Source organism: Mustela lutreola, chromosome X, assembly GCF_030435805.1.
Source record: "Mustela lutreola isolate mMusLut2 chromosome X, mMusLut2.pri, whole genome shotgun sequence".
Taxonomy (NCBI): Eukaryota; Metazoa; Chordata; class Mammalia; order Carnivora; family Mustelidae; genus Mustela; species Mustela lutreola.
In genome coordinates this window covers 20092122-20115703 of record NC_081308.1, presented here as the reverse complement: position 1 = coordinate 20115703, position 23582 = coordinate 20092122, and the positions used below count along the sequence as shown (strand labels likewise).

Below are 23582 nucleotides of genomic sequence, written 5' to 3'. Positions count from 1 at the left end.
AAGATGGTTCTCAACGACCTCAGCGTATATCCTCAAGGAATCAAACACACCAGATGGGGGGTGGGTTCTCTGTGGCCTGAAGTCTTGGGAAACTTGGGAGAGACCTCCCTTTGCACCCTCAAGTCAAAGTGGCAGCTAGTTAGGGCTATCCTTTTTGTAACAATTCCCCCAGTTAAGAGGTGCCATGTTTTGATTGGCTGTGGAGTTTGACCCTGGGAAGAGGCTTTTAAAAGTATTTAGTGATGTAGCATTTTCTTTCAACTCCCTGAATGAGAGCTCAGATTCCAAGACTGGCCCACCATGCAACTGCTGTTTCTTCATAAGCGTTACAAAGGTTCAAAGGCCGACTTAGAACAACTTCCCAAAACATGAAAACGAATTTATATTAAAGTGCTGTGGGCTTTTCACTGTTTTTATTTTATAAAATATATCTTCTTCGGGCAGTTTAACATGAACTTCTCTCTAGCACCCAAGCCACTTACAGGATGGTGTGTGTGTGTGTGTGTGTGTGTCGGTTCAAATTTGCATCACATACCATCCCAACAGGTAAAGGGCAGAGGAGAGAGAGGCAGCATCAGTTCCAGCTTGTGCATTTGTCTCTCCTGCCCACCCCTTTTCCTTCCTTTTTTGCCTTTTAACTATTCTGCCCCTTGGTTGCTTCTGCCCCAAGAGGGTCAGCAGAGGAAATCAAGAGAAGGAAGACCGTTGAAGTACCTTGCACTCTGACTTGTGACATCTCATCCTGGACATGACTCTAAAGAACCCTGAAAAGCTGGCAGTGTTACACCTCCAAGTCCCCGCTGTTCTAGAAATGAGAAAACTGAGGTTCAGAGCAGGTACGCAACTTCCCTAGAGTCATGTTGCTTCCAAGGGTTAGAGCTGCGGTTTGGACCCAGAGGTCTACACCCGCCAAGTGGAAGATCTTTCCCTGCAGCACACTCTGGAGTGGGGTACATTCCCTTCCCATCTTTTATGAAAGCCTAACTTAAAGTAGGAGTGTGTGTGTACAAAAGTCGAACTGTGAAAGCGATGGCTTCCATGTACATTTGATGAAAACTTTCCATGTTGTCCATCATTATCACGGTCTACTGAAATTTTGCTGCTTATATAGGGACTGTAGCCAATTTATAAACCCTTACTCAATTTTTAGAATCACCTTTTCTCAGCCAACTTTATCACTGTAGGGGTATATTCTAAATTTAGTTGTACACTTCGGGACATGACTTTCCTTTGCTAATGATTTGACTTGAATAACGCACATGCTACCTACTTAGTAAGAAAATTTGTTGATGGAGAGAGTGACAAGTGAAAATCTTAAGTAGCATTTCTTTTTATGGTTTTTAGTAGTTCCTGTTGATCTTTAGCTTTGCTAATACCTTCACATTTCAGATTGGATAAATTCTTTGTTTCTCCCAGCTCCCACCCATGTTGCTCAGAGTCACGCGTGGGTTACTGCCCCGTAGCCATTAGCCCGTGTGGCTGATGAGTTCCAAAGTTACTTAAAGTTCATGAGAGACTCAACAGATATATCCCTTCAGAGGACAGGCTCAGTTTCGCACTTGTTATCAAAGTGGAGTTCATATGGTTTAGAGGAAACAGGATTCAATGATAAAATGTTAAAAAAAAAAAAAAAGAGTAGCAGTTGCCAAAATGGATCTCATTGTATTCGCTGTGGCATGCACTGGCTCTCCAGACTGTGACTTTACCTGGGGAGAGCAAAATGGAAACTTCTGGGTATATAAAGGGCCATTAAGCTTCACTGCAAGTGTGGAATGTGAACTTATGTGCTGATTGTCATTGTCTGGGTACAAGTTTTATTTAAGTCTCAGCAGTTGTGTCAAATGCCCCTTTCGTGATGAACTGTGCTCTCTTTTAAGCTTGGCACTTGGAAAGGCGTGTACAGTGGCTCTCTCTCTACGTGCATTTGCCTATATATTTTCAGCTAAGGTTGTTTGTTGTGATCCTAACTTGCGTGTTGATCGAGTACCTACTACTCGCTGAGTCCTCAAATGGTTTGTGACCTAGGGATTCTAGAAGAGACTGACACATAAACAGACACTTTGTCTATGAGTTGATATGGACACCATGTGCTCAGAGGTGTGTTAGCAGGTATGGTCAGGGCAGAAAGGAGTGTGCTGACCTCCTTGTGAGTCAAAGTTTGCTTGGGGGTTGTGGATTGGAAACCTATCCATTCATCAGTGTATCTCTGGTCTCTGATATGGAGCCTGGGATAGCCCTTTAAGGAATTGAAGCGGGAAGCGGGCATGCATAAATAAGCAGGGTTTGGAAGCAATCTATATTTTAGATCCTTGTAACTAGCAAATTGATAAGGACATTGAGGATGCATTGCAATCATGTTCAAGGAGAAATTTTTCCTGAAAGGACTACTTAGAGTTTTTCCACCTGCCTTATTTTTCATTGGAAAGAAAATGTCAGAAAGGAGAGGAGTAAATAGAATTAAGTAACACTGGTAAAGAAATTAGAAAAGAGGGCTCCTGGGTGGCTCAGCCGGTTAAGTGTCTGCCTTTGGCTCGGGTCATAATCTCAGGGTCCTGGGATTGGGCCCCACGTCAGGCTCCCTGCCCAGTGGGGATTCTGCTTGTCCCTCTTCTCCTGCTTATGCATGCTCTCTCTCTTGCTCTGCTCTCTCTCTCTCAAATAAATAAATAAAATCTTTTAAAAAATGAATTCGGGCTCCTGGGTGGCTCAGTGGGTCAAGCATCTTCATGATCCCAGAGTCCTGAGATCGGGCCCCACATTGGGCTCCCTGCTCAGCAGAGAGCCTGCTTCTCCCTCTCCCTCTGCTTGCTGCTTTGTCTACTTGCCCTCTCTCTCGCTCTCCCTGTCAAATAAATAAATAAAATCTTAAAAAAATAAGAAAAAGGGGCGCCTGAGTGGCTCAGTTGTTAAGCATCTGTCTTCAGCTCAGGTCATGATCCAGAGTCCTGGGATCAAGCCCCGCATCAGGCTCCTGGCTCAGCAGGAAGCCTGCTTCTCCCTCTCCCACTCCCCACTTGTATTCCCTCTCTAGATGTCTCTTCTTCTCTGTCAAATAAAATTTAAAAAAAAAAAATAAGAAAGAAATTAGAAAAGAAATGACAGAAAACTACTTAGGTTTTCTAATAAAGCTTTTATCTTAGGATGTAATCTAATACCCTTAGTACTTTACCATGGTGTTCAGGTTTGGGATGTTTCTGAGACCTCTTCTTTCTTTCTTTCTTTTTTTTTTTTTTTAAAGATTTTTCTTTATTCAACAGACAGAGATCACAAGTAGGCAGAGAGGCAGGTAGAGAGAAGGGGAAGCAGGCTCCCTGCTGTGCGGAGAGCCCGATGCAGGGCTCGATCCCAGGACCCTGAGATCATGACCTGAGCCAAAGGCAGAGGCCTAACCCAGTGAGCCACCCAGGCACCCCGAGACCTCTTCTTTCTATTGTTAAAGTACTTATTCTTGATCCTTGACTTGTTACCCCTTCTTTGCTCTTTACTTGCTTAAACATGATGCAAGGTGACTCCTAAGCTTCTCTGCCAAGAAGAGAAGCTGAGTGGCCATGGGCAGTATGAGGTAAGAGCACTCAGGAGACCCAGTTCCTGAGTGATGAGGGCACTCTGTGGGCAAGGACAGCGTCCTCATACTGCCCCAACTCTCAGATTGTGCTAGACAAATCCTCTGGGCCCAGCGGATACCCCGTAAACCCTCTCTAACATGGCCCAGCCACCCTGGCAACCGTCTGCTTATGGATTTGGTTAATGACCTTGTCAGATTCTTCTAGGAGCGCCATGTGTTGTGGGAAGGAAGTTGTAATTCTAACTTGCAGTGGTCACTTCCGTGAAGATGGATGTACCACCGATCAACTGAGAAGGCCTTGGAAATAAAAAAGCGCTCGTTCGATATGCCACGTTAGCAGGAGTTCATTCCAGGCTTTACTTCAAAATGGAGCAGAGCCAAGAGACTGCTGTTGTGCAGAAGGTGCATTATGTCAGTTGGGAGGTAGGACGCGTACCCGCTAACCGCTCAGGAAGATGGCTGGATTTCCAGAGACGTCAGTGGCTTCCTTTACTAGTATCACCATCTATTTAACCTCTCAGGGCAGCATGTATTTTAAAAGGGAAATACTTAATGTACTGTGTTGGTGGAAAAAAAACCGTGAGTTTCCTTGGGCATTGACTGGTCAACTGGAATTCTGCCCAAGGTTATTATTAGAGCTCTTCCTGTTGGTCTCACTCCAAATGCAACTTCCATTTCTTGCAGATCAATACCAGTCAGGCGTATGGAGCATGGAATCAGCGAATTGGTTTCTTCTATTCTTTTAAGTTTGTTCTGTCACCATCCCTCCAGTACCCCCCCCCCCCCAATTTGCCTGATGCTGAAGTCCTTACGGAGGAGAGAAATCTAAATCAGTAAAAAGATGGGGAGGTTCTTCGTTTCACTTTGGTGATTGCGGGTACAGCAACGAGAAGGGTGGGTGTGTCTTCATGCAGGCAGTGCGGAGGATTGAAAGCTTTCAGTGATGTGGGACTTTGGTACCTGAGAGAAAGCTCAGTCCCCTCTCAGCAGGACCCAGGTAGCCAGCTGGTGAGCGACTTGCATGTACAGCAATGCCCCAGGGGCTGTGGGGAGGAATGAAAGAAGTAATCCACCCTCCCTGCCCCGGAAAATCATTCCTGTACAACAGAAGACCGTAGTTTGGTATGTGGAAACCTGCCAGGATGCTGGAATCCCTTGTAAGCGGGGTTTTTTGTTGTTGTTCTTTGTTTGTTTTTGTAAATTTGACTTTTTTTGGTAAATTTGACTTTAATGTGTTGAACTTCACACAACTTTTAAACTATATTTTATCCATTGAGCTCAAGTACCTCCCAGCAGGAAAGACTCCAGTCATGTGACCCCCAGGTTGAGACAAATCCCTGTATTTGAAGAAAAGATGTAACTTGCTGATCCAAAAACAGTTTTGGACATGGAAGGGATCAGTCTGCTTCTGAGGGGATCTGAAGTCTCCTTTGTATGGGCACACTCCAGCCTCTAGATCAGTGTTGTCCAGTAGAATACAATATAATTGACAATTTTCTAGTAGCCATGGTTTAATAAGTTTAAAAAGGTGAAATTTATTTTATTTTTTAAAGATTTAATTTATTTATTTGACAGACAGAGATCACAAGTAGGCAGAGAGGCAGGCAGAGAGAGAGGAGGAAGCAGGGTCCCTGGCTGAGCAGAGAGCCCGATGCGGGGCTCGATTCCAGGACCCTGGGATCATGACCTGAGCCGAAGGCAGAGGCTTTAACCCACCGAGCCACCCAGGCGCCCCCAAATGAAATTAATTTTAATAATACATTTTCTTTAGCCTATGATATCCAAAATATTATCATTTCAACATTCACCAATATCAAAATAATGGATGAGGTATTTTTATTCTTTTTTTTATACCGAGTCTGAAATTAGGAGTATATGTTGTACTTAAAACACATCTAAATTCTGACTAGCCAGTTTCAAGGGCTCAGTAGCCATAGATGGCTTTAGAGGGAGCTCAGACACCTGCACAGGCCTGTAGAGGATGAGCTCAGAGAAGCCACAACGACAAATACATTTTCTGTTGCCTGGCGCACACATACACACATATATTTACTTGTAGTGAAGAAACCATTTCACTTCATATTTTACACTCTTGATATTCCCTTTTGCCCTTTTGGGGTTTGGTTAGGAGGCTAACCAAAGGAGGCTAATGAGAATTATATTAAATTTGAAGTTCTGGATGGGGAAGGGGAGAAAGAGAGAACAGGATGACTATGGGAGACACTAAGGAGATCAACACCCCAGGATTTGATAACTGAGTCTGAGGGTTGGCCAGTATCGAGGAAGACTCCATTTTCTGGCTTCCTCAAGTGGGCACCAGCACTCAGGCATGAGTATCAGGGGGCAGTAGTTTGTAAGAGTTCTGTTGGGGATGACATGGAAACTTCCACTTGGAGGTGTCTAGGCAGTGTTTGCTTTTGGAACTCAGGAGAGAGTTTGGAGATGGAGATCTGGGAGATGTCCGCATGGAGGAGATGGAAATGGAATTGAAGTAGTGAAATTGATGGGAACATAATTGAGTCACAGTCTTTGGACTAAGAAAATGGTAATGGAAGTGGTTAGCTAGCAAGAGCGCCTCAGGATAATCCTACTACAGGGTAGTTCTAGAAGATAACTGACCCTGAGCCATGCTATCAGGTTCTTAGAAAGGAGAAAAATAGAAGAGCTGTAATTAAAGTTATTAGAAGTCTCCTTATATCTGCCTGTCTCTACGTGAAATCTGGTTAAATTAATCTACTTGATCCCAGAATCTTTTCAGAATGGAACCCTGAGGAACACTATTTAAAGAGCCAGTAGAGGTAGGATCATGAAAAGAAGACAGGCCAAGAGCAGGATAAGTTCTGTGGTGGGAATGTCCAGTAGAAGCAAATGCAACAGAGAGATTAAATGAGATAATGAGGAAAAGTGTCCTTTGGATTTAGAAAGAAGAAGTCAATGGTGGATGTTTCGGAGATGTGACGGGAGCAGAGGCCAGAGGGCAATGAGTTGAGGAGGCCTTGGAAGGTGGGGAGGTAGAAGCTTGCCTGAGAGGGTAAGCAGATAGAATATGTAGGATCCAAAGGTGAATAAATCAGGATTTAGGGTTGAGAGAGGCTAGCCTTTTTCTCTTCTTTTTTTCCTTCTATATATCCTCCTTTGGTTCCATTCTTCCTTCCATCCAGTGTGCCAAGGCTTTTGGTTGGCTCATTCTTGTAAGATGGTAGTAACTTGTACTTGAGTATAAATGGCATAGAGGAAACAGGAGAAAGTGAAAGCGATAGGGGGAAAATGAGGAAGGGAATGAGCTTTGGGCTAAAGACGTTGGATTCCAGTGAAAGTGGAAGAATTGGCTTCAAGCAGGATATGAGACACTTCTTTCACTTGATGGTGAGGAAGCTGGCAAGGATGTTTTGGGTAAGAAGTTTTAAAGGGAGCGTGTATTGAATGTGGAAAGCCTCTCTCATCTGATAGCTTCAGTCTTCTCTGTGAAGGCAGCGGTGAAGTTAGTGGCTGGGTTCTGGCGGGTACCGAAGTATAAGTATGGGATAGCCTGAGAAGTTGGGTCCAGCCCCAGGGTTTTCCTCTCCAGAAGCTTCCAGGCTAGGCCTAGGGCTAGGGAAGGGTGGGGAGGCTAAGTGGCTCCTGATGAGATGCCGTTCTGGTGAGAGGGAATGGCTCCATTCCATTATGGCTCCTGGGGCTCCATACCAACTCCCAAGATCAAGGCAGATCTAGATTGGGAGCTCCTGGGGGGAACCTGGGCTGGTCCACAGTGGAACTGCTGGGGCCTGGCAAGACAAGTATGTCGCAACCTGGTCTTTGCTCGCTGGAGCCCACAGTCTCATTCGGACTTGAGCTTTGCTGTTGACTTACTGTGTGGGCTTAAGCCAATCGCTTCTCTCTGGACCTCCATTCTGTCACCCACCACAGGCTGAAGAGATGATCTTTCCCAGCTCCAAGATGGTGACTGTAGCTTCCCCAGCCATGGAAGATGCTCCAGCCCAGTGCGCCCTGTTTGCTCTCCTGTTCCTTTCACAAGTCAGGACCGCCCCACTCCTCCCCTGCTTTTGGTTTTCTCCATTTGGGGTACAAAGAGGTTGAATGATCTACGGCAGGACACGTCGGCTAAATATGAGTAACAAGCTCTGGAACCCCCTATGAGTGTTGTACAAACCTGTTGTCTCCCACTTTATTCTTCAGCTCCTTCTTCAGAAAGGTTGAACGTGTTCTGAATCCCATGCTGAACATTACAGTCATCGTTCAAAGAAACCTACATTGAATCTCTTCTCAATGCGAACAATAACCCTCCTGACTGATCTTGTAATACTCAAGTGCGAAATCCGGGGTTTTCTCTGAGGCCTGGCAGTGTGGCATTGGGTGCTGGGGGCCTTCCCCTCTCTAGCCACCTACACTTACTGCTTCTGGTTGAAGTCCAAGGTGGCTCAGGCCATAGGCTTGAAACTCTTGAATTTTTTGCTCAGGCCCACACAAAGCTTCTTGGTGCCCCTTGGTTAAAAAAAAAAAAAAAAAGTAGGAAAAAGATTTATTCCCTTTGATGGCTGGGGGCGAGATGAAAAGGAGAAAGCAAGAAAGATAGGGGCAAACCAAGTCATTGCAAGCTACACCTATTTTCTTACAACAATCTCCCAGGTGACAGCCTCTACCTTGCGAGGATCTGATTACCCGTTGCCGGCCTCAGACCATAGCATTATTGTTTTAACATTTCTATCTTCCTCTTTATCCCAGCATGAGACAGGTTGTGTGGGAGCCTGGGGAAGCTGACCCTGCTTGGGGATAAAGAGACAGTTGAACACTAAACAATCTTGAAGGCACACTTGAAAACACAGTGATTAGAAAATAAAGCTGCAAGCCCGGTTAGTGTACGCCTGTGTGATAATGTGCCGGGCCACACGGGGCCGGCCCAGCCAGCCGGCTTCATTTTCATATTCTCTCTGCCCTCCTGCCCAAGTCTCTGACTTGGTGTTTTTGTTTTCCACTTAGGAATTCATGCACGTTGAACCTGACATCCGTGTAACGGCGTGCTGATGTCTCTTTAAAGCGGGCATTTAAGAAGAATAACAATAATAATAATGGGTTCATAGAAGCATCACGAATGATGTCGAGATCCTGTTCCTCGTACACGCAGGCTTCTGGGCGCATCTCTGGTGTGCCTGATAGTGACCGCAGGCCCAGTCACGTGATACTGAGTTCTCTCAGACCTCCGCGTTATTTAGTTACAAGGGAATTGTTGTATACTGGGCTGAAGACTAGGGGTCTCCCTCATTGTCCTCTGGGGGCGAGTGGGGGAGTAGTGTACACTTAGGTACCGGTGATGGGAGCCCTCTCCATGTTCCCTCGTCTAACCAGGCTGCAGACTGTGAGGGAAGAATTACTGCTCCCTGTGTGATAAATAAGGAAACCAAGAATTAAGAAATTCCCAAAAGGTCAAGTACTAACAGATAAAGCTGGGCTTTAAAGTGAGGGGTTTTGTTTGTTTGTTTGTTTAGATTTTATTTATTTATTTGACAGAGAGGGAGAGACAGCGAGAGAGGGAACACAAGCAGGGAGAGTGGGAGAAAGAGAAGCAGGCTTCCTGCCCAAGAGAGAGCCCGGGGCAAGGCTCGATCCCAGGATCCTGGGATCGTGACCTGAGCCGAAGGCAGCCACTTAATGACTGACCCACCCAGGCACCCTTAAAATGAGTTTTGTCTAACTTCTAAAGCCCCCATTTCCACCACACCAGCTCCCCAACATCAGTGAGCAGAGAATCACCTACTCATGCTTCCATGTGAGTCAGAAGCAAGAGGTTTTTGCGTACACTTTTAAAAAAGATTTTATTTATTTATTTGACAGAAAGAGAGAGAGAGAAAGAGATCAAAGTAGGCAGAGCAGCAGGCAGAGAGAGAGGAGGAGGCAGGCTCCCCGCTGAGCAGAGAGCCCAATTCGGGGCTCAATCCCAGGACCCTAAGATCATGACCTGAGCTGAAGGCAGAGGCTTAACCCACTGAGCCCCCCAGGGTCCCCACTGTGTGTCTCGCTGTCCTGTATCACATGGTCTGCCTTCAGGACCAGGAATGGAAACAATTTAGATGGCTAGGCTCTTGGTAGTAAATTGAGAAATTCGAAGTAAATATTTTTGACCTGGCAAGTCTTCTCCTAGTAAAGTTGGCTACAAAAGACGAGTATTAGGATGATCTCAGCAGCATAATTCATAGTAACTCCAACTGGAAATGACCCAAATCCCCAGGGGTAGTAGAATGCATTAATTGTTGTATTTTCACACAATGAAATGCTCCACAGAAATGAGAAAGGAGAATCCAAAACCACCTGCAAAAATACGGATAAATCTCACAAACATAATATTGAATGAAAGAAGCCAGATGTAAGAGAATACACACCACATATTTTCATGATCTATTAAGAATTTTAAAAGTAGGCACACCAGTCTGTGAATTTAGAAGTCAGGACAGCAGGAGGAGCTCAGGACGGATGCTGACTTTGGTCGGTTACTTGATCTGGGTGCTACCTACGCTCATTTTGTCACAGTTCAGTGTTGCACTCTTAGGATAGGTGCACATTTCTTTTTTTTTTTTTTTTAAGATTTTATTTTATTTATTTGACAGACAGAGATCACAAGTAGGCAGAGAGGCAGGCAGAGGGGGGTGGGGAGCAGGCTCCCTGCCGAGCAGAGAGCCCGATGTGGGGCTCCATCCCAGGACTCTGAGATCACAACCTGAGCCAAAGGCAGAGGCTTTACCCACTGAGCCACCCAGGTGCCCCAGGTGCAAGTTTCTGTACGTGTATTGCTCTTTAATACAAAGTTGAAAGATATTCCAACCAAAGGAACAGAGAAGGTACACTCTACAACCGATTGACCATTTCCAGACAATTCTGGGGACCTCGCAGATAACATTCTAAGGAATAATATCAGCTCCTGCCTATGATTACAGCTCTTGGTCATTAGCAGAGCTGGACTGTGCTCCAGGGGTCAGTACCCAGCCCCAAAGAGAACATAGGAAAGCCTTGGAACTTACTTCTAGGACAAGTCTAGCCCTAGTTGGGTTATTTGTGAATTAAAAACCATGGTGTCGGGACGCCTAGGTGGCTCAGTTGGTTAAGCAGCTGCCTTCGGTTCAGGTCATGATCCCAGCGTCCTGGGATCGAGTCCCACATCGGGCTCCTTGCTCCGCAGGGAGCCTGCTTCTCCCTCTGACTCTGCCTTCCACTCTGTCTGCCTGTGCTCACTCTCGCTCGCTCTCTCTCTGACAAATAAATAAATAAAATCTTTAAAAAAACAAACAAACCATGGTGTCTAATCAATATGTGTTTTATAACAATGGCCAGACCTCCCAGTCTGTTTCCAGACTCAGAAGGAAGTGGGTAAAACTGGTTAGCTAGCAGGAGTGTCTCGGGATAATGCTGCTTAGGGCAAATTTTAGGAAATGACTGACTCCGAACCATCCTATGAGGTTTTCTTAAGGGAAGAAAAACAGAAGAGCCATGATTCAAGCTAAAGGAATCCTCCCTGTATCTGCCTGTCTCTGTATGAGATCTGGTCAAATGGACCTGCATTCCCCCTCAGTCTTCCACAACGGAATCCTGAGGAACAGAATTTAGAGACCAAATGGAGGAAGGGTATTGAAAAGAAGACAGAGAGGTATTTCTTAAATTGGTGGGAATTTGGGGTCTAACAGCAATGTTATTGCTTCATTGGTAGGTAAACTCACATGTTTTGTTTTCCTGTAAAATATTGGTTTTTTAAAAAAGATTTTATTTATTTATTTGAGATATCAAGAGAGAGGGAGAGAGTGAGCACGAGCAGGCGTGGGCAAGTACAGAAGGGAAAGGAGAAACAGGCTCCCCCTGAGCAGGGAGCCCGAAGCGGGGCTCGATCCCAGGGCTCTGGGTCATGACCTGAGTTGAAGACAGACGCTTAAGCGATTGAGCTACCCAGGTGCCCCTAAAATATTGTTTTTATTAAAGAATCATCTGCTTTGTACAATCAGTCATCTTTGGAATATCTTTCTTTGGAAAATCTTCTTTGGAACATCTTTCCTTTAGCAGCTCAGAAAAAAAAAAAGGGGTCTTATTATTGAAATAGGATCTAACAAATACCTCCAGCTGCGACATGTTAGAAATATCTGTACTTCCATCCTACTGTATAGCCAACCTCCTACACTGCATAATTTGTTCTAATGCTTGTTCCTTCCAGTCTGCAGCAATGTTTTCTGTATGTCTCCTGAATATATTTGACTGACAAAACATTTTAGTTTGACATCACTTTTTTCCCCCACATACATTCCCCCTTTTACTGTGGCATGAAGAGCTGGTGTTTCTGCAGTGGTATGAGACCTTTGGCTTTTGTTTACTGAATGAGAGAAACTTGAAAAAGCTTCTCACGTTTATCATTGCATGCCACTGTATTTTGTAAGGGACTGGATTATCATGTCTTGAAACATTGCTGAAACAAATCACAGAAGTTGGTCTTCATGGTCTGGATGCTTTGCTTCTCAGTGTTGTTGTAGCTTCAGTAGCCTCTTATGATCATGACCCGATAGCTCAAGGTACAAGAGACGCTCCAGGTGAAGTTTAATGCTAAGGGCAGCAGGTATTTGAAATAGACTCCTTCGTGTTAATGGTGGATTCACCTGTCTTGATTAGGTCTTCATTGTTCACACCTGATAATGTGGCTGATGCGAGACTCCTGCAAGGGCTAGAAGGGTCAGCTCCACCACATTTTTGTCGCTCACCTGTGCTTGTATTAGTTCTTGCTTCCCTGTTTCATTGTGGGAAATGCTTAAAGCTACTTGGTGGTCTTGTGAGCATTGGTTTAGTTAAAACTATGTAATATCATCTACAAATGCCCTTATCCAGACCCAGGCAAACAGCACTATATTACAGTAAGCTGACAGCAAATGAAAATGCCAAGGGACCCAGGCCATCCTTCTCAATGGTACAACTTACATTCTTCCTTGAGGACATCTCATAGACTTCATGTTGACAGTGATAGGGCACCAGTAAAAATCGGCACCTTAGAATAAAGCATCAGTAACGCTTCCTGTTTTTTTTTTTTTTTTTAAGATTTTATTTATTTATTTGACAGAGAGAGATCACAAGTAGGCAGAGAGGCAGGCAGAGAGAGAGGAGGAAGCAGGCACCCTGCTGAGCAGAGAGCCCTATGTGATGCGGGGCTTGATCCTAGGACCCTGGGATCATGACCTGAGCTGAAAGCAGAGGCTTTAGCCCACTGAGCCACCCAGGTGCCCCAACACTTCTTGTTTTTTAACCTGAAAAATAAATCTAAGCACAAGTTTTGCTCTTTAATGGATTGTCTTGCCCGTCCCACATTAGAAAGCCCTGGTCTCCATGTTCTAGATCCTGCCCTTGGATCCAGCAGTGAGGGAGAGCACCGCATTTTCAGTCTGCCTATTTGGCCGCTTGCAGAAATGCTCTTTTGAACTGCTTTTTGGTTCTGAGGCTCCACCTTGCGTGGAGGGTGTCACAGAGACAAACACAAAAACCAGGATGGTCTTGGAACACCTGGGTGGCTCATTCGGTTAATCATCTGCCTTTGGCTCAGGTCACGGTCCCGGAGTCCTGGGATTGAGCCCCAAGTCAGGCTCCCTGCTCAGCGGGGAGTCTGCTTTTCCCTCTACCCTCCCCCGACCTCCGCTTGTGCTTTTTCTCTCTCAAATAAATAAATAAATCCTTAAAAAAAAAAAAAAAAAAAGGAAACAGGATTGTCTTCAGCAGGGTGTTGAGTATCCTGGTTCCACTAGAGAGCCTCACGCCACGAGCCCCTTACGGAAGCATCACTGGAGGCATTGCTGTGAAATCCTGCATCAGGAAGTACTGTGCTGCTCCTCAGTAGCTATTTTGTTTTTCACTTACGGACAGTATTTTGTCTTTCGCTTTGCTTCGACGGCTGAGAGCTTCAAGTCATTTTTGTGACCTACCCGAAGTGTAGAGAACTGGGCTAGGTATTCTTGTATGCTCATTTCGCTTCTGACCTTTGTCGAAACCCCTATTTCCTCCCTCAGCCCAGATCTTGAAACTATTAAGCTTACAAATTTTATTTTTTTGAAGTCACCTCAAGTCCTTTGGGAAGGAGGTGGGATAGGAATAAGATATATGGTTGTTAATGATGTTCATTATAAATTCCTTAAGCTCAGTTGCCTAAGAAAAGTTGATTTTGGGGCTGGAACTTTTAAATCTCTAGGCAAAACTGATTATTTTCTTTTTTTTTTTAAAGATTTTATTTATTTATCTGACAGAGATCACAAGCAAGCAGAGAGGCAGGGCGGGGTGGGGCGGGGAAGCAGGCTCCCTGCTGAGCAGAGAAACTGATGCCATGGGGGCTCAATCCCAGGACCCCTGGATGGTGACCTGAGCCGAAGACAGAGGCTTTAACCCACCGAGCCACCCAGGTGCCCCCAAAATGACTATTTTCTATTGTCCGTATCATCTCTGCATTTCAAGAATCTAAGATGCCATTAATTCTGAGATAGAGTCTCATTGCAGGGATGTTGCAATGTCAGAAAATTGCTGCCATTGATTTTAAGATATTTCTTGTAAGACGCTCTCCTAATCTCAGAGATGTTAAAATGTGGGGGGAAACGTACATTTTAGAATAAGTGAAATACAGTATTATTAAGATTTCATTTCGGAAGGTGGCACATGGGAGTGGGGGGCTTGCGGCTTACAGGTGGTCAGTGTTTTAAGGAAGCTGTACCCCTGGGGCATGATACAATTTCTGATCTCTGGTCACTGGAAGGGCAGGAATTACTTGTCTGACCTCGATGCAGGGGTTCACACATGGGCTTAAAAAATGGACCTCTTATGAGGGAACTTTAGATAAAGTAGGAAAACATCTTTTCTTTTTCAAGATATTTAAGCTCATTTTTAAAACTGTGCTATGCTTTTGTTTTTAGCTAACTTCAAAGTATTCATCCTCAACAATAGAAAAATGAGCCAAGGACAGATTAGTCTCAGAAGAAAATACAAATGGCTAATAAACATTTGAAAAATGTTCCATCTTTTTTGTAATCAAAATAATGCAAATTGAAACAGCGTGATGCTATTTTTTAGTCTGTAAAATTGACAGAGATAATACTCAAAGCTGGTGAGATGGCAGCCAGCTAGGTGCTCTCAGACATTGTAATGTGAGTATAAATGAGACAGCTTTTGTAGAAGCTAATTTACCAATACAGGTTAAAATGTTCTACAAATATTTATCTTTAAAATGTTCATACCTCTGGTCTAAGTAATTCAGCTCCTAGGCATCTATCCTAAGGAAATAATCAGAGGTTCAGAACTATGTTTAGAATGTTATTTATATTAGTAAAACATAAACAACTTAATATTCAACAATTATGGTTTTTCTAGTCAGCGGAATGCCTTATAGCTATCAGAATTAGTGAAAGTTAAGTGGGAAATAATTTGTACCTTCTGCTCATTTTGCTGTGTACGTCAAACTTCTCTAAAAAATAAAGTCTGTTAAAAAACGATAGTGAGGTGGTTTTGCAGAAGCCTGGATTCCTGAGGGTGGGGGAGGTCACCAAGTGGCCACGGCTGGTGCCTTTGAGCAGCTTGGGTCTCTTAGACCCTCTGCTGGAGCCTGATGTCCTTAGTGCTGGGGTGGGCCAAGCGCAGAGAAGGCTGCCTAGCGTAGTGGGTGACCAGTTGCCCAGATCCTTTGGAAAAGGAAATGACTTTATTGAACGGGCTATTCTTTGCATTTATCTTACCGCTCGATTTACCCGCGGTCTACTCTGTCTCATGCGGAGGTACCTGCTAATCTCTCCTTTCAGGATCTGCACCAACCATCACTTGCCTCCCGGCCAACCAGGGCATCTCCCTTCACTATTCAACTTCCTTGGCCTATATCCTATTTTCTGGTGCCACTTACAACCTTTCAGAATAGAAAAATGAACAAATGAGTCAGGTGTTCCTGCTTCCTTCCTGTCTTTTTAATGTTAACATCCTATCTTTGGGATATGATGCCCTTGCTTTTCAACATCTTGCCTAACTTTCAATGTTTGGGAATTGGAGGCTCAGGCCTAGGGAAACAGGGGGTATGGGACCCCCAGATAACACCTTTAAAAATAGTGAAATTGAAGACTACATGATAGGGTAATCCCGATATACAAGTGGAAAAAACTGTCCATGTAGTTAGGATTCCAAAGTTGCATGTATGCGTAATATATCAGAAAGCCCTAAAAGAAATCTAGGAAGTGTTACCAATGGTTGTATTTGGGAAGTAGAATTATTAGTGAGTTTTGCTTTTCTTTATTTCCCAAGTTTTCTGTAGTATATAGTATGATAATAAGAAAAAGATAGGAAACACTGACAATTGTATTTCTTATTCAGTTTAACCTTTGTCAATAATCATTATCAATAATTCCCTCTCCAGTTTTTTATCAGTAATTATTCTCTCTCCATTGACTCTAACTTCTTCCATTCAACAAATGTTTACCCAGAACCTTCTGTCTGCCAGGTACTGCCCTAGGAATTAGGGATCCAGCAATGAGTAGGACAGACCAACTATCCATTTTCTTAGAGCTGCCAGTAGTCTGGGGAGGTTGGTCAGAAATATACGATGTCTCCTCATTAGACAACCAGGACCTTGCCTCAGCCTGCACTCATGGCCTGAGCTGAATGAATAAACCTAGTCTAGTGGCTTTAGATATCATTTATATTCCTGTGGTTTCCTAACCTGCTTCTCTAGTTTAGTTCTCTGTCTCCAACTCCAGACTTGTTAATCCAACTGCCTACCTGACATCTTCACTGGGAGATCTAATAGGTCTATCAAACCTAATGTGTGAGAATGGAATTTTTTATTTTCCCAGCCTATCCCTCCCATCCCCAAACCTACTCTGCCAGTGTCTTCCCCGTGTTAGGGAATGGCAATACCATCTTTCTAGTTCTTCAGGCCAGTAACTTTGCAGTTATGTCAACTCCTCGCCTTCTTTTACATTTGACGTTCAATCGATTTCAAATTTTTTTTATTCAAAATCCATCCAGAATCCGACGACTTCTCACCACTCATCCTGGTCCCAGCCTCCATCTGCCTACTCTTGCCTGATAATTATGCCAGTTACTTAGTGCTTTTCTTGCTTCTGCATTTGACCTTTGAGAGTTAAACCTCAGCATAACGGTGAGGTGGTCCTGTTAAGGCTCTGACCATATTACTACTCCCTGTTCACAACTCGGATGGCTTCCATTTTCTCCGGGAAGGCCAGTCTTTACAGCATCCTAAAAACTGCATACCATTGGATGTCTCCCGTCTCTGTACTTCACCTCTCTGGCTCTGTCTCCTACTACTATACTTTGTTCACTTCCTCCAGGCATACTGGCCTTGTTATTCCTGGAAGAAGCTGGGCATGTTACTGCCTTGGGGCCTTTGCACTTGATTTTTCCTCTGCCTGAAGTGTTCTTTCTCTGCAGGGTTGAATCGATCCTTTCTTCTTTTTTTTAAAGATTTTATTTATTTATTTGACAGACAGAGATCATAGGTATTCAGAGAAAGAGGAAGGGAAGCAGGCTCCCTGCTGAGCAGCAGAGCCTCATCAGGGGCTCAATCCCAGGACCCTGGGATCACGACCCAAGCCGAAGGCAGAGGCTTTAACCCACTGAGCCACCCAGGTGCCCCCAATAGATCCTTTGTATATTGACACATACATCAACTCCCTCGGCTATCCGATTTATGGATAAGCCCTCTACCTTCTTTATCCCCTTCCTTGCTTTAATTTTTTCTGAACACTATCCCATTTTAACGTTTTATGCATTTCACATTCTTTTTTGTTGTTTGTTATCTTTAAGGATAATAAAGGCAAGATTTTGTGGGTCCTGTTTTGTTCCCTGATGTATCCTTAGAACCTAAATACAGTGCCTGGCACCCAGCAAGCCCTCAAGCAATGTTTGTTGGATGTTGGAGAAATGAAGAGAGGGTAGATACTATGAAGACCATTTAAATTGCTTTTAAAAGCTCAGATGAGTTTTAAATGTTCCATATACCCGAGAATAATAGCATTTAACAATTAATTTATAAGTGATAGTTGTTATTTTTTAAAGTACTCCTGTTTTCCTTTTAGATACGTTCTCTGACATTTGGAACACCTAATCCTGGATTAAATTTCCTGTATCTCTGAATTCCCAAGATAGGATAAATTTCTTTACATTTATTTTAAAAGTAGATAAATTATATGAATGTGTTCTCATGTGAAAATAAAATAAAACAACAGGTGTAAATAGAGTAAACAATGAAAACATCCTCTCATCTCTTCTTCCAATGTGGTCTTCTTCCCTGGACGTAACCCTGGTTAATTTGTTGTGTATCCTTCCAGGCCAGTGCTGTCCACTAGAACTTTCTGTGATGATAGGAATGTTCTCTCTCTGTGCTAATATAATAGCAGCCACTAGCCACATTTGGTTATCAGGCACTTAAAATGTGGCTGGAGTGACCGAGAAACTGAGTTTTTAATTATGTTTCCTTAATTCCACGAAATATAATTTGAATTCAAATAGGTCCGCATGGCTAATGGCTACCATATTGGGCAACACAGTTCTAAACTATTTCTCCACAGTTGCCTATTTACTATCTCTCTTTAACCATAAATGATATCATAGTATATAACCTGTATATATATATATATTATACATAGTGCTTTGTCACTATGATCATGTCCTAAAAATCATTCCTTGTCTGGGTGTTATGTATCTTACTGTTTTTAATGGTGCTTGTTACTTCATACTCTGTGCCTACTGTGCTTAGCTAGATGATGAAAAATAGATATTTCTTGGTGCGGAGCCATGCACTAGGCATCCTGTCCCCGCCGCCCCCCCCCCCCGCCCCCCACTGGCATTTGTCAAGGCTTTGCGGCAGCTGCCTGATCCAGGCTTCTGCATAATCACCGACACAGCCCAAGAATCTAGTGATTTACATATGTTGGGCCTCTGGTCAAGCATAAAATCTACTCTTCCTTCCCTCTCTTCAGAAGACAAACATATTCTGATCTCAAATAAAATCATGCCTTAAAAGCTACGTGCAGCAGCTGATAAACACAGTCCTAACAGAATGAGACCGAAGGCTTCAATTTTGTGATGTCTTTTTTCCAATTCTGAATTTGTAGTTCTCAAGCGGGTGAGTTCTGAGGCCAAAGGCTTCCCGGGAAAATGAGATTCTTTCTGGAGTCCTGTTCCTGTCTCTTGCAAAGCTTGATGAAAATGCCTGATGTGGCTGTAAAGTTCTTTCCTACTAGAGGACGTTCTTGAGGTGGTTATGACTTTATTAACTTTGGGTAATTCCCTTTTCAGTTGATCTCTGTGCTTCTCCCATGCCTCATCAACATTTGCTAGTTCACATTTATTGAGCCTGGCAGCCCTCCTATTGTATAGACTCTATCAGTCAAGGCCCTGCCGAGAGACAGACAGCTCACTCTAAATGGGAAATACGAAAAGGAGTTTAATAAAAGGGACTATTTACAGCCTCAAGGGACAGTATGTGCGCTAGGCCTGGAAATGTTAGGGGTTGTCATTTCCTAGGCTTCCCAGGCATGAAGGGGCCAGGGGAGACTGTGGTTACTGGAACTTTGCAGGGTGCTCTATAAAGAGGGGGCCTTTCAAGGGAAACTGTGGATTTTGGTGAGAGGGCAGAAATAACATGCTGCTTCCTAGCAGGGAGGAAGCCAAGGGGAAAGATAGTCTGAGCTCACTCTTGTCCTGCCCTCTGGTGTTTTGCATACTTCTCATGGAACCCGCCCAACGTGAAGCCTAAAGGCATCAGAGCCCATTGGTACAGTCCGTAGGGGAAGCCATAGGAAGGAGAGTAGAGAGGGGTGGGAAGAGAGTGGATTCTGGAGAAGCAGAAGGAAGACATTATTCAGATCCGCATCATTTCATTTATTCCTTACCACAGCTTCATGAGACAGATCATTTTATTATCTCCTTTTTATAGGTGAAGATACTAAAGGTTAGAGAGGTTAAGGACCAGCAATTTTGAAAAAGATGATTTATTTATTTATTTATTTATTTGAGAGAGAGAGTAAGAGCACATGAACGGGGTAGGGGGTGCAGAGAGAGAGGGAGAGGGAGAGAGAAGCAGACTCCCTGCTGAGGGTAGAGGGGGAGGGGGCTTGATCCCACCATCCTGAGATCATGACCTGAGCTGACATCAAGAGTAGGCTGCTTCATGTACTGAGCTCCCCAGGCTCCCCAGGACCAGCAGTGTTTTTTTTTTTTAAATCATATTTTACGACGACATGGATGGAACTAGAGGATGCTATGCTTAGCGAAATAAGTTAATTGGAGAAAGACAACTATCATATGATCTCCCTGATATGAGGAAGTAGAGAGGCAATGTGGGGGGTTTGGGGGGCAGGAAAAGAATCAATGAAAAAGATGGGACCGGGGAGGGAGACAAACCATATGAGACTCTGAATCTCGCAGAACAAACTGAGGGTTGCTGGGGGGAGGGGGGTCAGGAGAGGGTGGTGGGATTATGGACATTGGGGGTGTGTGTGTGCTGTGGCGAGTGCTGTGAAGTGTGTAAACCTGGCAATTCACAGAACTGTACCCCTGGGGCTAAAAATACAATATATCATTATTAAAAAAATTAAGAAAATCATATTTTAAAAATGAAATGGATGTTAAATAATGAAGCTAAGATTTGAACTCAGGTCTGTCTGAGTGAATTGTCCTATCGCAGTTAAGAAGAGCTTAGCATAGGGTGTTCCTGGGTGGCTCAGTTGGTTAAGCATCTGCCTTTGGCCCAGGTCATGATCTCAGGGATTGATTCCTGCTAAGAGCTCTTTGCTCTGCCGGGAGCCTGCTTCCTGCTACCCCCACTTGTGTGCATGCATTTTCTCTGTCTCTGACAAATAAATAAATCTAAAAAAAAAAAAGGCTTAGCATAAACAAGCAATTCTGCAGCTGGCCATCAGCGTCAGCAGCACTGTGCTACATTCCGATTGGTGGGTTAGCTTGCTGTCTAATTGTCCAGTTGTCAGGCATCGAGGCAAGTTGCTTAAGTACAGATTCCACTGATCCTTTTTTGCACTCAACTGATGTTTGCATCGTATATTTTATGTAACGTCTAATAGTTTTTTTCAAAAAATATTTATTTATTTTAAGCAATCTCTACACCCAGTATGGGGCTTGAACTCATGACCCCTAAATGAAGCATTACTTGTCCTTCCGACTGAGTCAGCCAGGCGCCCCATGTTAATGTCTAATAGTTTTTAAGTAAATATTTGACTATGTCTAATAGAACACATCCTGCAAATGAAATGCCCAACATCTAAGGTCTTTCCTTTTAAAAAGCATGATGGGGGGAGCGTGCTGGGTGGTTCAGTTGGTTAAGTAGGCGACTCTTGATTTCAGCTCCAGTCATGATCTTGGGGTCCTGGGAAAGTGCCCTGCATCAGGCTCTGTGCTCAGTGGGGAGTCTGCTTGAGATTCTCTTTTTTCCTCTGCTCCTCAGCCCCGCTCACCTTCACTCTCTCTCAAAAAATAAATCTTTTTTTTTTAAGCGTGCTAGGAATATGTATTTGGTATAATACAGTACCGTGTACATTACCAGAACCTATACAATAAATAGGCAGCATATTCACGTGCAATGACTGGGTGTTCTGAAATCCTAAACCAGGTACAAAGATGTTTATTTGTAGTCTAGATCCAAGTCTAGGCTCTGGCGAAATCCTTGCCCATATGAGGTTCAGGGCACAGGGCCAGTGCTTCTTAACCCTTTAAAATGCTCTGCTCTGCTGCTATGTGTGAAAATGTCATTCAACTCCCAACCCTGAATTTAGAACTGGCTACCTAGGGGGACATAGTCCATCCTCAGATGATCTCTCCCAGTTCAGAGGCTTAATTTCTATGATTTGTATGTTAAAAAGGTAGGTTTTTTTTCCAGATATGAAATACTGAAAATTGAATATGCCTTTTCAAACTCCTACCTTCTTCTGTTCTAAAAGGGCCACACTTTACCTTTGAGAAAGTCCCAGAGTTAATTCTTTTCCTTCTCTCCTTATTTCTCTCCTACGTATGCGCCCTCCAAACATCGAGCATCATATGGAATACACAGCAGATGTTAGGAAACATTCAGCAATGTGATCTGGCTGATGTGGGGTCTAAGCTGCGGCTGGCCAGTAGCTAATGATATGTCACTCATCTGACTAGTCCACCACATCTGGGTGAAACACACAGTCCTGTCCTTTTCAGTTAATCATTTGCACCCCCTTCTCTAATTACCACGAAGTCCATTGTCTCCTTTTTGAGGCCCCTCTCTCCGCATTGTCTAAGAATCCTAAGAGTTTCCTCAGTTCAAAGGAACCCAAAAGGTAATCACACTGCTGTTCCCAGGCACTTCCATTTGGTGTCTCTGTTGAAGACAGGCTCTGTAGAGTCTGGGGGAGACAGCATCTGTCTCTGAGTTGTAAAAGTCAACGAGTTAATACATTTAAGGGGCTTAGACAGTTAGTGGCACTACCTAGGCACTCAAAGATTTACAATTACATTACATTATTGAGCCTCAGTTTTATGTCTTATTTAGGGCCAGACCCAGAGGATCCCAGGGGCCATCCCAGGTCTGGCAAATGGTAGAGAAGATATGGGGCCTGGGTCCTCTACAGGCTGGTATGTGTATATAGATGAATTCATAGATAGCTTGGAATCCCGGAGTAAGTCAAATGATTTGTTCTGGCTCCGAGAAGGAATTTTGGGGTGATTGGACTGAAAAAAAAATAGTGGCTGAAGTCACAGGGGCTAGTTGGTGGTGGCTGGGCCTTAACCAAGGTCTTCATGAATGTAGAACTTGATTCTCAACTGAGGCGGTAATCTGCCTCATTTCAGAAGACAATGAATGTTCGGGGAATGCTCACAACAAGTCTGTGGCTTGTACATGGATAATATTTGCATTCTCTCCATTCCAAGCATAGTGCCTTTTACATACCAAGAAATACCCCTCCTGCATGTCAGCTCGTGTTAAATACGATCACATGCGCACACAGGTACTCGTGTGCACACAAGCTCGTTTGTGAACTCTGTCTACCTTCTGTCTCTTTGCTTCTTTCTTTTTCCTACTTCTAGGCCACAATAATTAAGAAAAAATATAGAGTGCCTGTAAACCTTTTTCTTTACCTTTGAGTAACTATCATTGCTTTACCACTCTGTCTCTGCTTTAATTACCAGATTTCACACCCTCTAGAACACACCTTTCTTGGAAAATGGCAACACCTTATCTTTTTAATAAACTTTGGAACTAGCACATAAAAGATCTCCAAATACTAATTTATTTTAGGTCATGTGAAAAAGACTGACTGTCCAGGTATGTTAAGGTTAATGAATCTTTACTAAAATCTAACTTAGTTTGCCAATTCATTGACCTACTTAGGTTGTGTCCTAAAAGTTCATTCATGAGTCAGTTTGCTTTGTTTCTAGGGGAAACTACATTATCTGTTATTATAATATATAATATTATATATAATAAATACTAATCATAATAATAAGTGCCACAATTGATTCAGTACCAGGTACTTTATATACATTATTTCTATGTTTCACAATAACCCTGGGAGATAGGTACCCATTTTACAGAGGAAACTGAACTTCAGCTAAGGAACATCCATTTATTTATTTATTTATTTACTTACTTACTTACTTACTTATTTATTTTTTGGTGGGGAGGGGTAGAGGAAGAGGGAGAGAGAGAGGATCTCAAGCAGACTTCCCACTAAGTAGGGAGGTCGATGCAGAGCTCAGTCTCACAACCCTGAGACATGACTTGAGCTGAGATCAAGAGTGGGACACTCAGTGGACTGAGCCACCCAGGTGCTCCTGATTTTTTTAAAAAAAGATTTATTTTTTTATTTGAGAGAGAACGAACGTGAGTTGGGGGAGGGGCAAAGAGAGAGCATCTCCAAGCAGATTCCCCGCTGAGCAGGGAACCTACCATGGGCCTTGATCCCATGACCCATGAGATCATGACTTGAGCCAAAATCAAGAGCCGGCTTCCCAGCCTGCTGAGCCACCCAGGTGCCCC

General features: G+C 43.7%; 1 protein-coding gene across 2 annotated transcripts in view; it reads left to right on the top strand.

The window, feature by feature from the left end:
• Nucleotides 1–23582, top strand: part of PCYT1B (phosphate cytidylyltransferase 1B, choline) — a 124322-nt gene that overhangs the window by 29790 nt on the left and 70950 nt on the right. The window lies entirely within an intron of this gene.